Raw genomic sequence first — 17,665 nt, 5'->3', positions numbered from 1 at the left:
GCAAATCCTCCCTCTTCAAGTTGGCGATCCAACGACCAACCCGTCCGTAGAGGATCAGGAATCAGAAAGGTGGAATAACTCTTTTTTTCCACTTTTACCCGATGTATTCCAGCACCCAGCTGCCATGCACGTGGGCATTGTCAGCTTCACTATAGCTCTGGTGAATTTCAATGGTGAAGTCCTCTGGAAATCTTCAATAATTGTTGTTGATTGCAGATGTGTCTAGTACAGGAGTGTCAAACTGGTTCCAGAAAGGGCCGTGTGGCTGCAGGGTTTCTTTCCAACCAAGCAATAGCACACCAGACTCCAGTCATCTCATCAAGTCATCATGTTCAGATTGGACACACTTGATAAGATGACTGGAGTCTGGTTTGCTATTGCTTGGTTGGTAAGAAAAACCGCAGCCACACGGCCCTTTCTGGAACCAGTTTGACACTCCTGGTCTAGTAGTTCCCATTGATTTTGCTTGTAAAGCGGGGAGAATGGCGCTAGGCTTACCGCACAGTGACGTCACTGCTGGAAGATGGCAGGAGGGAGGGGTTACTATATTTGGGCAAAGATGGCCGCTCCCAGACTCAGTGATTGTGACGAAAATTATAGTTTTTATGTTTTTACTTACTAATGCTAAATTCAATAAATCACTGCAAACTTTTAGGTATAAATAATGACCCGTTGGTTAGTCCTTGGTGACCGGATTTTTCCTTAAAATAGGAACTATTATTAGAATTTATGTGTTCTTACATTAGTTTTGATTCATTGAACTATCTTTTCAGAAAAACTGAGTTAATACAAATTTCTTTTATACATATGCAATCACACTAAGCAATTTTTTTTCCAACTTTTACATTCATTCCTTCATAATTCATCCCAGTTTGCAGCTGAAATTTTTACTTAAGTATGATGGTAAACGTATGAAAAATGCTGTAGAGGACAAAACTTGGAAGGAGAGGGGAAAGGCTGGAACATGTTCCCCCCTCATGGTAAACAATCCCTAGGATGCCAGAATAAGAGAATAATCCAGGACTCACACATGGAGTGTTGACAGACTGGAGGAGAGTAAAGTTCATGTGATGAAACCTTCAGAAAATCAATCCCATAAAGAGGATTTTAATTCTAAGCCTCTAAGAGAAGATAATAAAACAGACATCTTAAAATTGTCCTGCCAATCACTGCAACCAAAAAATATACAGTAAGTGTAAGAACAACAGCTCTACGAGAATTTGAACATAACCTTGTCATTCATTTTTAGAGAAACCACAAAAAACAGAAGATGTTGGATGTTATAGACTCAAAGAATTCAAGTATGGCATTTAAACTTTACTTTAAAATGTGAATTTCTCTCATTTCCTGTCAGATGTTTAAACTCTAGATTCCCTAATTACTATAAATAATTGCACAAAATGAATAAACCCTCTCAGTTTTTTCATAACATCTGCTGTTGCTTTTTTTCCTTCTATATGCCGCAGAAAAAGCTGCACTTTTTTAGACCTCATTCACACTTCTAATGCAACGTGTTTACACTTGACTGACTCACCAATGGGCATGTCTTCATATATGAGGAGATATGTTGAAAAAAAGTAGTTCAGGAAGCGTGGTGGCTGATTGGAGCCTGTGGAGAAGAAAGAAAAAAACATTATTCACAGACAATAAATAAAACAACACAGATGCATCTTTGACAGCAGTAGGTTTGGTCAGAGCGTCCAGGCTGACCCCATCTCTGATCACTACAAAACCGAATAGACGTATTTAGGATCAGACTTTGGAGGAAACTAAGCTTTTTGTTCTAAAATCAAAGGCAGGCAGTGGAAGATGACAGACCCTGGCTAAAGTTTTATAAAACTACAGTTGGATTCCTTTAGAAATTTTAATATTCCTCTCAATGTTAAAGGAATAGTACACCCAAAACATGATTAGCCTTCATTTTCTACTCACCCCCATGTTGAACAACACTCTGGAGTACTTTTTTGATATCTCAAATGCATCTGGAGATCTGGGAGGCTTCTTGCTGTCTGCTGACATTCAAATAATGGAGGTCTATGGTGCCCGAGGCAGAAAGGTCCACAAAAGTCCACAAAAAACGTGTCAATATTCCTCCATACTGCTCGTCCAAGGTATTCCAAGTGTCCTGAGTGGGTAGCGTCCATAATTTACTCGAAATGAAGTCATTTAGAATGTTTTTAGAGCATAAACAGTAGTGTATAGGATTTCCTAAAAGCGCGTTCACGAGTCTACGGAAACTGCGGCAGGCCAAACCAGATGAAAGTGCGCATTCAGCGTCTGCTCTGCCGATAATGCAAGCGTAGAAGAAGAAATGTGCTGTTTACCTGTGCAAAGAAAGAAACAACGAAAGAAAAATGTCTGAGGACTTCAGTGTTGAGGAAGAGCATGAGTTCTTTGCCGAGCTGAATGCGCACTTTCATCTGGTTTGGTCTGCCGCGTTTTCTGTAGACTCGTGAACTCGCTTTTAGGAAATCCTATACACTACTGTTTATGCTCTAAAAACATTCTAAATGACTTCATTTCGAGTAAATTATGGACGCTACCCACTCAGGACACTTGGAATACATTGGACGAGCAGTATGGAGGAATATTGACACGTTTTTAGTGGACTTTTATGGACCTTTCTGCCTCGGTCACCATAGACCTCCATTATTTGAATGTCAGCAGACAGCAAGAAGCCTCCCAGATCTCCAGATGCATTTGAGATATCAAAAAAGTACTCCAGAGTGTTGTTCAGCATGGGGGTGAGTAGAAAATGAAGGCTAATCATGTTTTGGGTGTACTATTCCTTTAATAGCTTGAGGAGTGATGGCACTGTGGTTAGAGTAACGCATAACTGATTATAGAACTGTCAATAAAATCATATGCACTGGTCGGCTGCGTCGAGGACTAAGCATTTATCTTTAGTCAAATTAATTACTGCAACAGAGTCTTCATAGGTTTGCCTAAAGAGTCCTTCAGATTTTAATTCTATTCATCAACGCCACTCTCTACATCACGACAGTATTAGCCTGCTGCATTTATCCTATTCCTTAGAGATCAATTGGCTGCATCTGTGCAGTGCTGAGGCTAAAGGTCTTACTCATGGACCCTCTTCAGTGGCACTTTTTGAGACTTGTATTCATAGCTTCTAAACTTGCATTCTGTAAGATACTTTAGAACATCTGTAAACACATGTAAGGATGAGTTGATAATTTGGAAAATGTATGACTTTTTTTTTGGAGAGGGGGTTTATTGGCACTAGCGGCTCGTTTTTATGCACAGTAGGCTGACCTCCAGGAAATGACCACAGGCTGGATTCGAAGCCAGGTTGCTCGCGTCAAGGACCAAGGCCTCCATACGTGGGTCACCCCTGTATGACTCATTTTATCGACTCTCATTTAAAAATTCTGACACCAGTGAGCCTACTGTCCAAAAAATGAGCCGCTACTGCTGTAAAAACAAAACAAAACCCCACCTAATTTGAAGTAATCCTCGTCTATACCGAAATGGAAAAGCAAATAAATGAGGAACTGTAAGCCAAAATGACAAGCGTGATTCATAATTTAAAAGCTAACACCTTCTGGTTTCTGAAAATATATGAAAGTAGTGTGAGTACAACACAGCCTAAGCTGAATCAGTTCAAACAAGACTTAAAGTTGTTTTTCTTCTTCTTGTACATAATAGGTCTTATTTGAACAGCAGCAATAAAGACATGCTTGAGAATAGGCATGTCTCAATGTATTACATTTGTTCTACATCAGAATATTTCAGACCTCTAGCTACAACAGTTCCAGAGCTGTGGGGTTTTGAACTTTTGGTGTCACCAGCATCTCCAAATCTCTCTAAATTTGCCAGAAATGTTTTACTCTTTAAAACCTGCACTGAAACATCACTCTTTGGTGCGAATGTTCCAGACAAGAATTGTATTCTCGCTCTATAAACGGCCGCTCAAGGGTTAATTGTGCTTGAGCAGCTTTTTTTTTTTGGTGTCAGAAGGTGGTATGATACAAGAAGGTTCTTTTAAAAGATCACTGAACAAACCGTCTTTGATCAACCCGCTTGTCTGGTAGACAATCGACACGCCTAAGCTGATGGGCGGCAGCTGAAAACTGTTTGATGTGAGAATGCTCGAGTGACTGATTCTCTGCTTTCAAAGCAGGAGGTTTTCCTGCTGTCATGTTCCCTCATGAGCGGAATAAGATGCTCATCTCTGGCTTGTCAGTCGGGCTCCTGCGTTCCGGCACATGGTCTATGCCTTATTGACTGCAGGGTGGTGAGGAAAAGGGTTAATTGACTTGTTTCTATACCTGTTCTTTAATTACAGTGAGTCAGCATTGTTTAAAAAGCAGAAATGCAGATTGATTACAGCAAAAAAAAAAAAAATAACCACAACAGTGATCATCAATCTAATTTGGTGGATCAGAGAGGCAATGCTTGAAGCAAGCACAAGGTCAGTGTGCTAATGAGCTTGATGAAGGAAGCCGGTAAGAGAGAGATAAAGACCAGGGAGGAAAGACCTAACACATCCTAATAAAACCCAAGATATGTGCGTAGATTATCCAGATAATGTCAATAGGTAGACAAACCAACATGTATGAGTATTACACACCTATTTACACATTTAATCACTAAATAAACACATTGACTAACAGAGGCTGTAGCTTCCTGCAAACAAACAAGTTAATGAGTTAAAAACAGTAAAGGTGCAAACGAAAAGCTATGATTTTTTAAATCTAACACTTAGTATTCTATAATATAATAATATTAATATCTCTAACGTTCTGCTCTCTCTGCTTTTTCTCATAGTAGCTTCATCTGGTCTGTTCCTGTCTGGCTGTGACTCCATCCTGGAGAGAAATATCAGCTGTGCTGCTGCCATCAACACCTTTGTTTCTAGATGTTTGAACCTGACCTGTTTTTCAGTGTGGTCCTGTCTCTCTGACTGTGACTAACTGGATGTGCTCTCTTTATCCTCTGTTGTGGGAGCTGGCTCGGAGCTCGTCTGCCTGGCTGTGTGAATTCTGGACGGGGCCGCCTGTGGAGCTGGTTGACAGCTGCCTTTTGTATCTATGCTTCTTTTTCTATGTCTGCTTCTGTCTCCTTGAACCCCAGTCGGCCTCAGCAGATGGCCGCTCACACTGAGCCTGGTTCTGCTGGAGGTTTCTGTTTAAAGGGAGTTTTTCCTCTCCACTGTCGCTACAAGCATGCTTGGTGTGAGGGATTGCTGAAGAGTCAATGAGTCGATGCAATCAACTGGTTTTCCTTAGATAGAAAACTTTGAATCAATTTGACTGTATGATCTGGTGAACTGGAAAGCGCCTTAAAGATGACATGTGTTGTGAATTGGCGCTATATAAATAAACTGAATTGAATTGAATTGATTCAAGGAAATTTGCCATTTTTTCTACATGGACATACACTGCGCGTTTTAGCGCTTTTTGGGCCAATTCTCCAGTCGTGAATTTTTTTTGGGATCGGGCCGAGTTTCAGCCTCTTTCTGAGTCACGTAATGTAGAGGGGGTAAGGAGGGGCGATTAGCCTCTCAGGAAGGAGAGCTACGAACGACTATGAGCTGATTTGCCTGAACTTCACGTGCTGCAAATATGCAAATAAGGGAGTTCTTGTTTTTCCAGATTGACGAATCTGACCAGCAGCATCTCTTGGCGTCCGACTGTAGAAGCAGTTTTATTGTCTTATATCAGATCAGAATCAGAAATCAGAATATATCCTTGCACATGGCCCTGTACTTGCTTGGCAGCAGAGAAGTACAGGGCCATGTGCAAGGATATATTCTGATTCTGATCTGATATAAGACAATAAAACTGCTTCTACACGACGTGTCCGACATTTTGGATGTGCAGTGAGCAGGAAGATCGCATCAGAGCATCAGGGCCGTAGTGTAAGAATATACATCCTGAGCATTGTACAGTTTGAGCTGTAGCTGAGAACAACTATTGAAAATATCGTACAATGTATGTCCAGCCTTAGTAAAACAAAAATCCATTAATAAACTACTTTTTACCAAATGTTCTGTGCCAATTATCAGGAATTATAGTTTTTCTCTTTTTTGTCATAATGTAAAAACACAGCAATCTGGAAAAACTGTAAAATACCTGTTATGAGGTAGTTGTTTGTACAGCTAAACATTTTCTGGGTTTTCACTTGTTGCTACAAATAAATTCAGTAGCAACACTTTAAAGTTTTGTGATCAACCTTGACTTAATTTGTTTCTTCCAAAGCCAGATATAGGTAATCTGTAATTCATAGCTTTCCTTTTTTTTTATCAACCATAGATTATGCAAATATTTTAGTGAGTTTTTTTCTGTTTTGTTTTTTTATGATTAAAATCTAAATACACAGATTTTCACAAATAAAAAACAGAACTTTTAAATGAAAGCATCACCTTCAGCTCTCTGCAGAGGGAATATGAAGACTTCAGAATGTAGCACAAACAGACATCGATCAGGGTGGAAATTATGCAGCCTAAATACCTTTCATGTAGCTTCAAATCTGATAAAAATTAAACTCCAATCTTTCAGGCTTTACATTTAGTCACTGTTTAAAGAAAAAAAAAAAAGACTCACCTTCACAAAATGATTGGAGAACAAGGAAAGGAACGAGGAGCTTAGCAGCCGTCATCCTGCACCCTGAACCCACAAACGAAACCCACGACATCGCCTGCACCTAATGAAAAAACACACAAACAGAAAAACACTTAGTTTTATTGTTAACTATATCAGCTTGGCTTTTATGTCAAGTCACAGACAGCAGCTAATCATTTTACCCCTTTAACAGTTATATGTGAAGGTTTTAGAGCAGCTCTAACAACCGATATTAGAGAAAGAAGTAGAACTATTGGACACCTAATATAGAAATATAATGAAATATAACATATTTCTAACATTACTATTATAAATAACTATGTTATTTACTATATTTCTCCTAATCTTTTTTAAATGAAAAAATGGAAACTGGTTGGGAAGATTAGAATGGAATTGGTAAAATAATCTTTAGCTGGGCATGTTAGAGAGAAAGTGCATATCCTGGTGATTGTAATTATTAAAAGAAAATGTTTACAGATCAATTTGCATCAGGGCCACTATTTATCAGGGTATTTATATATATATATTTTTCAATCATAAAATATAAACTCTTATATTTTTAAACTAAGTCTGTATAATCAAAAGGCAGATTTATTCTGTCTTGAAAAACCAAACAAGTGCAAATATCCATGTTGGTTCAATATTATAACAGCCCAACAAGATTATGGATTGTCTAAAGGTTTAGTCCAAATGTTAATTTCCTGTAAACACACATCTAACATGGAGGAATAATAATAATTAGGAAGATTTTAAATTTTATACAGTTTCAGCCATTCAAAATGGCCCTTCCCAGTCAAACGCAGCCTACTCCCCTGCGACTCCCAGCAAAATCTCCTCCAACTTCAATTCACTGGCCTTCTACTGGACGTGCATTATTTTTACTCTGGCTCCACCTTTTCGCTGAATTACAGGGTCTGACCAGAACATGATGCTTCTCTTTAGATCTTAATATCCATAAATAATGACAAAAAGAATATTTTAGCACAAAGATTGATGTTTAAAAAGGAACTGTAGGGGACCAGCCAGGGACAAGGGCCCGTCAAGGAAAGGGAATTTTTATTGGCTACTACTGTAATCACAGAACTAGTTCCATTATACTACAGACTAATTTTCTGTATTAATTCATTGTCTACATTTATTCTTCTATAATGTCCTCTGCTCTTATTACACCTGTATAATTTGTTACAGGGTTTTAAAGTGTATTTTTTTCCCCCCGAAAAAATTAGTTTATCTAAATTCAAGAAAAACTTTACAGAGATATTTCTGCTAATCTAAGGTCCTGTATCTTAATGACCCAATAAACTGACAGCAGAGTTAAAGGTCACAAAACTTAAATATAACAAAGTTTATTTGTGTTCTCTTAAGGATGAGAAAAATTTGATTTATTTCAAGGCTTATTTTAAGGTGAGTGAGAAAGACATTTGAGGTAAAGGATGGTTGTGCAGTTTTTTTAAAGATTAATTTGCTCTCCTTTGCATTCCTGAATGGTTGCATTTGTTCTTCTCTGTAGTATAAATATATTTCCAGAGGTTGTTTCCTTTACTCTTGAGCTTTATGAGCCTTTGATTTCTCCTCCTTGGTTTAAAAGCCAGAGAACATTATGTCAACTATTAGGAAAAAGTTATAATGGACATATGACACCAACGCTCTATTTGAAACATTTCTAGAGTCTTTGAAGTTTTTGGGTTGGTTAATCCTCATTAGGAAACTCCGAGTGAATATAAAGTCCTATACAATAAAATAATGTAAAAAAAATAACAGTTGTTGTAATTGAGAGGAATGAATGATGATGAATGACGATTACAGGTTGGAAAAGACAGACGTGATGATTTTTAGAAAAATTGGGAAGGTCATAATTGCACCCCCCTTTCTCCATAAAACCACGGGGAGTTTAACAACACAGCAGACTATAATTAGTTGTTTTTAGAGGAAATCCCATCAGCTCATTTTCTACCAAGAACTTTATTTTTTAAACACTGAAGCCTTTGCTTGACTTCAGGTGCAACTCGCTTAACCTGAAACACAAACGGAGCCCCCAGGCCATTGTCAGACTGTGCGGGAAAACTGAAGAAATAACACAGCGCAACCTTTCATCTTAAGATGGCTAAGACCTTGAAGAAGTCAGTTAACTGTGATCCGAGGCACTCACTGTTCGTGGCACTGATCCAGCTAAAATGCAGCTGGATAAAATGTAGAAGACTAAAGGTTTAACTTGCTGCTATGGTGGAAAAAAAAAACTTTCAAATACCTGGATATGATAGGAACAATTGTCTTTTCTTTTTAAATATGATTCTAAAATTCAAGCTGATAATGCTAATATACTTGGCTTGTCTTAAAGGCAAATATGTTTAGTCTTCAATCTGGTAAAACAGCAGGGCGACGGTGTCAGGTCGAGGTTGAGGACCCAAATGCAAACATGAGGGAGGCCCAGATGAGTTCTTGCAGGGAACAGAAACCAAATTCAATAATCAAGAAACAGGAAACCAAAATGAAAACAGGACAAAACACACTCCAGGAGCCAAGCGAAGACAAGAAACCAGCCCTGAAGAACTGCACAGGAGGAGTATATATGGGAGACAGAACAAGGACTGGATTAATCAGGTGATATGGAGCAGGTGTGGATAGAAGTGACTAGAAGGGAGCCTGGTGAAAAAACTGGAAAAAGGGGGCAACAGAGAGTAACTAATGGCTGCTTAAATATAACACAAAATGAAAAATAAACCAAAGATCAACAAAACAGAATGACAGATACTGAAACCTCAAAACTCAAATTCCAAAAGGGGAAAACCATAACAAAGGGTGATGTATAATCCAAATTCGTTGCTTTGTGATTCAAAAAGTTTGTAATATAATTTATTTAAATAAGTTTCAAAAATATGTTTTAACATGTTATCTTGATTTTTATTATTTTATTATTATCAGTATGTGGGTGTAGGTGAAAATAAAGTTTGACATTCTCTGTGCACTAAGGTTTGAAGTTTAATGGTTACCTTGGTAACAAAATGAAGCCCAATAGTTACTTTTACAAGAGGAGCATTTTTTAGGTTGTTCCCATCAACCTCAGTAAGTTGTTACATTAAAGCAGATTTTGCACAATTTCTATCTTAGTTAAATAACATGGTTTTTCAGACATCTCTGATGTTGATGCTATTTACAATTATCAATTACTGTAAAAATGTATTCTCCAGGTGCACATTTTTTTATAATGCTAAAACACTTTACAGTACAGTATTTTATTGTTTATCTTTTAACTCTTCATTATTATGTTATTATTATACATTTTTCTAAGGTTAAAATTTGTGTGACCATTTTTTTCTATAATTATTTTTTGGCCGCTGTAAACACCAGATTTTCCCCATTGTGGGACAATAAAGGGATTTTTTTATTCTATTCTATTACAGCTTTTACTATAACTGTTATATTTATATTTAATTAAAGAACATATATTATTATTTGTTTATTTCAAATAATATTGAATAAGATAACGGTGAAAGAGGAGGTGAGGCAAAAAGTTTAAAGGGAGATAAGGAGATAGTAATGGAGGGAAAAAAGAATAGAAGTCTATAAACAGAACAAAAAAAGTATCATGGGTAAAAACAATCAGCGCATATAACAAAAAAAAAAACATCACTGAATATTTCAGAATGATTCTTTTTTTTACAAAATGTTTAATGCTTCCTCTGCTGCTGAATTTAGAGTTTATCAGAACATCTGTGCATCAGTAAAGCTCTGCATCCAACAGTGGTCGTCAGAAGCCAGAGGCCGAGAGAAGAGTGGAGAAGAGCTACAGGGAAATTTTGCAGCGGCTGCAGTGCAGATGCGTCAGGAGGCTACGGCAATGGGGGCTGTCCCCACAGCGGGCAACACCTGAGTAGATTCGTCAGGGGTCTAGAATCCCAAGACCCAAGGGGGTCCAGGACTCGCCATGCAGACTCATTAACCCCACACTAAGGCAAGATCAAACAATCCACCAAGCAATACCCGGCAGCAGCAGCCATTGCACCAAAGGCCCCCATCGTAGAGGCGGACAGCCAACTAACTCTGCTCCACACTCATTGCCTGACCAATCCAAAACATCTGCAGCCATACTCAGGAGTAAATCACAACAAGAAGGGATAAAGTACGAAACTTCTCCAAGCACATGAAGCTGAGCAGTAAAACACAGCAGAGCGCTTCAAACTGTCAGGCCAACACCAGCAGCCCTAACCCTCCTGTCCAAGAAGAGAGCGTGGGGAGGAAAGATCCTTTTTTGCTGCAACTTTCCTCCTGAGTCCAGGGATGTTTAAACCCCAGTCCATAGGGATCACCTTTCCTCATGTTTAGAGGTTTCTCTGCTCCAGCATACCTGAATCAAATATTTGCATTCCTGCCTCAGCAACCACCAAAGTCTGCAGAGGCCTTTTAATTAACTATTTTGGTCCGATGTTTGAAGGCAGGGAGACACCTATAACATGTAGGGGATTAGATCCTGAGGTCCAGGACTAAAGCAGCCCTCATTCTAGAGATGCACATCAAGGGAGAGCATTGTTCCATGTTGAACGTATATCCAGTCCTCACCAGAAATGACTTCAGCATTTTTTATGTTGCTGCAATCCCTGTTCTACATTCTGATCATCGCTTTCACTGCACCACAGCATTGATCTAACTATTTTTCTGCTATTCTCCTGAATTATATATTTACGCAAAGAAAACATTTCAATTCTTTCATTAAATAAAAATTTCTGCAAATTATGCCTTTCGCTAGAGAACGTAAATAACCAAATATAAGAGAGATTCTTCCAAGGCGGCTAATTTTTATTTCAGATTCATCAAATTGACTGTAATTCCTAACAAGTGAGAAAACAAAGCGACTAATTGCTGAAATGAAATCCAAAGGTGACTCCAGGTAGCTGCTTTTTACATTTCTGTGTCTTTCAGCCAATATACATGTTTGTATCTTACTCCGCATATCATTGAAACCTGTCATTTTCAGAGGGTAAATACACTTTGTAGATTTATTTGTTCAAGTAAAGCAACTGAGTGAAATCTATCAAAAATGTCCACAAAAGAGCCGCACTGTGCTCAGCATAAACAATTAAACAACGGCTTTCAGAGCAATTTAAGTTTGGCCAAACTGTAAATCTTAAATAAATAAGCTGTTCCTTTTTGAAAGGCCAATTTAAATGAACGTTTCTTAAATGTCATCTGCTAATATTTGGAGCGTAACAAATAGTTTAGTTTGTTTTCCTGCGCCTGTGGAACAATTTGTTCTTTGTGTTGAGGTGGGTTTCACATGGATGCATGGATCTTGTTCACCATTTGTTGCTGCTCTTAAATGAAACACGCTGCTTATTCCACTGCTCTTAAGTTATAGTACCACTTGAAATAACAGGTCTGAAAATGACATGTTAATTAGTTTCATTTTATGGCTTTATGTAGCAGACCCGGCCACTGTCTGGCTAAGAAAACTGTGCTTTATCGTGGATACCGTAAACGCAGCTCCAATCACTCTATTCATAATGTAGTGTGGGGGTTGGCAATCAAAAAACCCATTTTGCTTTCCAGGGGCCACGAGTCGGTCTTAGCTTCCACAATTAAAAATTAAAAGCAATTCATTGCTAACAGACTGTTGTTGCCATTGTTCAATCAAAGACCTGGTTGTGTAACTTTGAAACCTAACTCTATAATGCAAAGCTTTCTATGGCTTTCTAATGGTCAAGGAAACAAAAATTGTTATCAAATGTTCTGAAGAGCTTCAGGTTTTAATACTAAGTCCCACTGAATGACTTCAAAGTGTAAAACTGAGTAAAATCCAGAAAGAGTTATTAGAATAGAAGAGGTCCCTTGACTAGAGCATGGAGTTATCATTCTACAGAGCAGAAAGCTGAGCAGTGATGGGAAGACTATAATATCACCATCCATACGCTGGTGAAGATTCTCAGTAATCTCAGGTCAAAGTCATTTTAAAAAAAAAGTTAAAAAACAATCAATTGGACTTGGTTTCTAAGTTTCAATTTCCATCCAGGAAGCTTTTTCAGTTCAAAATATAAGAATTAGCATTGAGTTCGAAGCTTTATATAGTAGCCCAAAAACTTGTTTTGGCTTCGAAAACATGCAAATTGACTAGTAGAACGGGTCCGCCCCTTAGGAGTGGGGAGTTGTTTTGGGTTCTTTGTTAGTCTGCAATACGCGATGGTAACCTGACTCCGTCAAATGGATTTGCTCCGCATATCCATCTGGAAAACTTCTGTTGCAGTAATTTTGGGAAGGGGTGAAAATACTGGTTAGCTGATTGGCCTATGTTGGTGATAGACGGGCCAAATAAACCAATCAGATCAACGAAGCATATGACGTACTAACAGAGCGACGACAAAAACACAACCACAAGCCAGGCTACTCTTGCCGAAACCAGTCTGGAGAAGAGCAAAAACATCTTTTCCTCTGAGAAAAGCCTCCAGAGCAGTGTTTTGCTCTTCTTTCAGTGAAGAAATACTCTGTAATTCCGATAAAACTTGCATGATAGCCACGCTAACGCTAGTTTCATCGGCTGAAGCCGCCATGTTCTTTAGACTGAACCGTTGCGCTTCTCGTTGCGTCACACCTCAACCCGCCTCAAAGCCAACGCTGATTGGACGTTCGTTTGGTGAACGGCTCCAAATTTTCTTTAACGGAGAGTCTGCAGACTTGAAAGCTCGTGAGATCAGGATGGTCTCACGAGGCTAAGTAATTACAGTAGTAGCCCTTCAAAGTTTCCTAACTATTCTCAATGGGCCTTGGATGGTCCCCTACAATTCCTTATTAAACATCAATCTTTGTACTAGAATATATTCTGATTCATGATTTGTGTACATTAATATCCAAATAGAAGCGTCATCTCCTTGTCAGACCCTGTAAATCAGAGAAAAGGGGGAGTCATAGTAAAATAATATGCAAGATGGGCTCCCTCCAGTGGCTGGAAGTTGGAGGGGATTCTGCTGGGAGTTGCAGGGAAGTGGCCTGCCATTCGGCTGGCGTTAGACTTGGAAGGGCCATTTTGAATGGCTGCTACTGTACCCAAAATAGCACATTTTAGTTCAATCTGACATGTCCAAACAAAGCTTACCATAATTAAGTTGATAAAGTAAGAAGCGGAAAAAAATGGATGTTATTCCCCAGGTCAAACTTTATATGAATATGTTGTTTTTAAACCTTGTGACATTTCTTTACATTTCCTACAGGTTACTAATGTCCCACCGAGTAAAACTTGTTTGAAAACCACATTGAAAAGAGGACATGATTTACGTACAAATGACGTCTACATTTGGTTGTAAAGTGAAAGGTGAAGATCGTTGATATTAAAAAATGATCTTGACCTTCAAAGTCTATTTTTGGGTAAAATGGGACAAAATCAGCCCCACAAACAGCCCGATGCAACAGTTATTTCTGGACTAAACCAAAACTATGATGGACTGACCACATTTACCCTTAAAACCAACGCCTAAGTGACGTCTTTTCCTCTGGGAAAAGCCTCCAGAGCAGTGTTTTGCTCTGGAGAAATACTCTGTAATTCCGATAAAACTTGCTCAATAGCCACGCTAACGCTAGTTTCATCGGCTGAAGCCGCCATGTTCTTTAGACTGAACGGTTGCGCTTCTCGTTGCGTCACACCTCAACCCGCCTCAAAGCCAACGCTGGTTGGACGCTCCAAATTTTCTTTAACAGAGAGTCTCCAGACTGATTAGCGAGTGAAACCTTGAAAGCTCGCGAGATCAGGATGGTCTCACGAGGCTAACCCGATAGTGGGTTAGGCTTCTAAAAGGGGGGTCATTAGGGGCAATTTTGAGAGAGGGGGTGTGAGTTTAAACGCTGCACGTTGGTCAGGTCACTGGTATAAAAATGATGCCATAGAAATCCAAACGTTAACATTGTCATTACCCAATCCGTACCAGTAGCACGATCCGTACCATCAGCTCATTTGCGCCAATATTGATCGTGCTTCCGGTACGGATCGGGTAATGACAGCTCTGTTAGCTGTTGATGTTTGCTGGTGTCATTACACGATCCGTACCATCAGCTCATTTGCGTGTGCACAAACAGAATAACTTCCGGTGGTAATATTTCCTTTTTCTTACTTTTTTATTCTTTTGTATTTTTTAGAGGCATGGGTTTCTTTTTGTATATCTTTGTATTTTCGTCAATATTGCATTTTCTAAAAACTAAAAAACAGAAATACATAAAAAAGTTCAATCGCCTTGTGATAGTTACTTTGACTGCTCTGAGCATGCGCAAATATATGTCACACAGCGTATATATTTAAATTTGTTTAAATATTTGATTTACTCTGTACTTAACTATCCACTCCAGCAGTACTGATCCCACAATGGATTCATTTGCTACCTTTCGTGACCTGCAGTTTTTCATAATATATTCCCAGGCTGCTCTTAGCATGTCTGATGATGACGTCAAGCAATACAATGGATTGAATTTAAAAAGCATCCATTTCTTCCAGAAAAGTCTTCAATATTGTCTTAACGATGTAGTTTAGTATTCTTTAATTATTTAAGGATATAAATAAAGTTTTTTCAGTACCGTAATTACATTATTTTTTGGGGACCCGGAAGTTATTCTGTTCGCGCAGGCGCAAATGAGCTGATGGTACGGATCGTGCTACCGGTACGGATCGGGTGGCGACAAACATCACCATTCTGTGTATGAGAAGGAATTTGACCCGAAAAAAAGGAAACTGACACCAAACATCTCCACTCCGTCTGTGGATGACATGTTTCAAAAAACAATACAGTTTCCCAGTGATCCTGCTGAGGTAAAGGGCATGACAAATATATAATTTATTAAAATGCCTTGAGTAAAAAAATATATATATATACATTTTTAAATAGGGTTAGTACAAATCTTGGCCAGAAATACTAAGATTTTAAAATTTGACATAACTTATTTCGGTGTTTCGTTTTTCAGGCTTTTTTTCCCTAATTTTTCGGGGTTTTTTCACTTCAGCCAAAAATTTAGGGGCTTCCATAACTTTTATCACTCATCTTAAACAGATGCAGTAGAACTGACCCAAACTATGATAATCCCTCCACCGTGTTGGAATAACCCAATTCTATCTTATTGTGGAAATAGTTAATTTTTATCATAAAATATACCACTTTATTAAAAACCCAAGGACAATAAATTACACTAAAACTATCTCATGACATAGAGCTCATCTATAACCTTTCAGAAGCTGGTCATTTTAGTGTTTAGTAAGGTAGAAGCATCTCAAGTAAAATCTTTTTTGTCATTTATACCAGGAACTTTGTATTATGCTGATTCCTTACACACAGAGTGAAATATGATGATATTGTTTAAGAGATAATGAAAACCCCAAAATTCAGTGACTCAGAAAATTGGACTTTTGCAAAAGAGTTTATTACTGGAAGCTCACGATGTTACACCCTAATCAGCTAATTAACTCAAACACTTGCAAAGGTTTCCTGAACCTCTAAATAGTCTCTCATTTTGGGTCAGTAAGTTGAACAATCATAAGGGAAGAATGCTAACTTGACAGATGTTCTTGAGATGATTGTCTAGCAAAATGCATTTAAATCGGGAGAGTGGACTGAGGCTGTTGTCAGGGTATGGAGCTACTAAAGGATAGTCCTACACATGGACTTCAAATGTTGCATTTGTTGTCACAAACCACTTCTCAATAGATACTTGATCATTGTTCATTGGTGCAATGCCCTCTTTCTGGATTAAAGCAAATTTTGCATTTGGAAATCAAGGTCTCAGGTACTGGAGAAAATGGTAAATGGCCTGCACTTTTGCAAGTCAGAGGACTTGACCAAACCACATTACATTCAGTCATTCAACGTATTCACTCACATACTGCTGCTGGCAAACTATATCGTTGCCAAAGCTGCACTGGGGCTCACCGACAGAAGTGAGCCTGGCGCACATCGGCACCACCAGCCCCTCTGACCGCCATCTATAGGCAATGCAGGTGAACTGTCTTGCCCAAGGACAGGACGATACTAAAAGCCGGAGGCGGTGCTTGAGCCGACAACCCTCTGTTTGCAGGGCAAACTCAAACATCCGACACCGCTGTTGTCTAAGGTTGTCTGAAGATGCTGATTTCCTTTTCCAGCAGAACTAAACATCTGCCCACACTGCCTAAGGTACCTAAAGCTGCTTTAGTGACCAAGGCTTATTGTGCTCAAATGGCCAGATAACTGGCCTGACCTGAATCCTACAGGGAATCTATAGTAGCCTCGTGAGACCATCCTGATCTCGCAAGCTTTCAAGGTTTCACTCGCAGATCAGTCTGGAGACTCTCCATTGAAGAAAATTTAGAGCCGTTCACCAAACGAATGTCCAATCAGCGTTGGCTTTGAGGCGGGTTGAGGTGTGACGCAACGACAAGTCTAAAGAACATGGCGGCTTCAGCCGATGAAACTAGCGTTAGCGTGGCTATCGAGCAAGTTTTATCGGAATTACAGAGTATTTCTTCACTGAAAGAAGAGCAAAACACTGCTCTGGAGGCTTTTCTCAGAGGAAAAGATGTTTTTGCTCTTCTCCCGACTGGTTTCGGCAAGAGTTTGATCTATCAATTGGCTCCTCTTCGTCGTCGCTCTGTTACGTCATATGCTTCGTTGATCTGATTGGTTTATTTGGCCCTTCTATCACCAACATAGGCCAATCAGTCCAATATTTTCGCCCCTTCCCAAAATTACTTCTACGGAAGGTTTCCAGATGGATTTGCTCTGCACATCCATCTGGTGGAGTCAGGTTAAATCTATAGAGCATTAGCAAATGAGACACAAAAACTTTACAGACTGAAAATGTGCATTTGAACTATCCTTTTTGTAGATCTAATTCAATATTCTTATTTCCAAAGATGCCCATTTTTTAGTTATCTTATCTTAAGCAAAAATCATAAAAATTACATGCTAAAATTATTTCACCCTTTATAATTAGTCTGTTCGATAGTACTTCTATGTCCTGAAAGGAGACAAAAATGATCAAACTCTATTTTTTTTTTTTTGAACCTGCATATGTAATTCGTTTAGATTTCTTCCCCTACTTCCATATGTAATTAGGCTAAAATGAAGAATAATGTCTGCACC

General features: G+C 38.8%; 1 long non-coding RNA gene across 1 annotated transcript in view; it reads right to left on the bottom strand.

The window, feature by feature from the left end:
- Positions 1–1,524: 1,524 nt before the first annotated feature.
- Positions 1,525–17,665, bottom strand: part of LOC119791938 — a 39,574-nt gene continuing 23,433 nt past the window's right edge. Inside the window, exons 2-3 of the long non-coding RNA XR_005281915.1 lie at positions 6,567–6,666; positions 1,525–1,609 (exon numbers count right to left, since the gene is read on the bottom strand). This is a non-coding gene — a long non-coding RNA (uncharacterized LOC119791938). The remainder of the gene's footprint in view (positions 1,610–6,566; positions 6,667–17,665) is intronic.

The sequence above is a fragment of the Cyprinodon tularosa genome, unplaced genomic scaffold, assembly GCF_016077235.1.
Source record: "Cyprinodon tularosa strain WSP-4 unplaced genomic scaffold, ASM1607723v1 ctg406, whole genome shotgun sequence".
Classification (NCBI taxonomy): domain Eukaryota; kingdom Metazoa; phylum Chordata; class Actinopteri; order Cyprinodontiformes; family Cyprinodontidae; genus Cyprinodon; species Cyprinodon tularosa.
The sequence above is the reverse complement of the archived record's forward strand: the minus strand, read 5'-3'. Positions and strand labels throughout refer to the sequence as shown.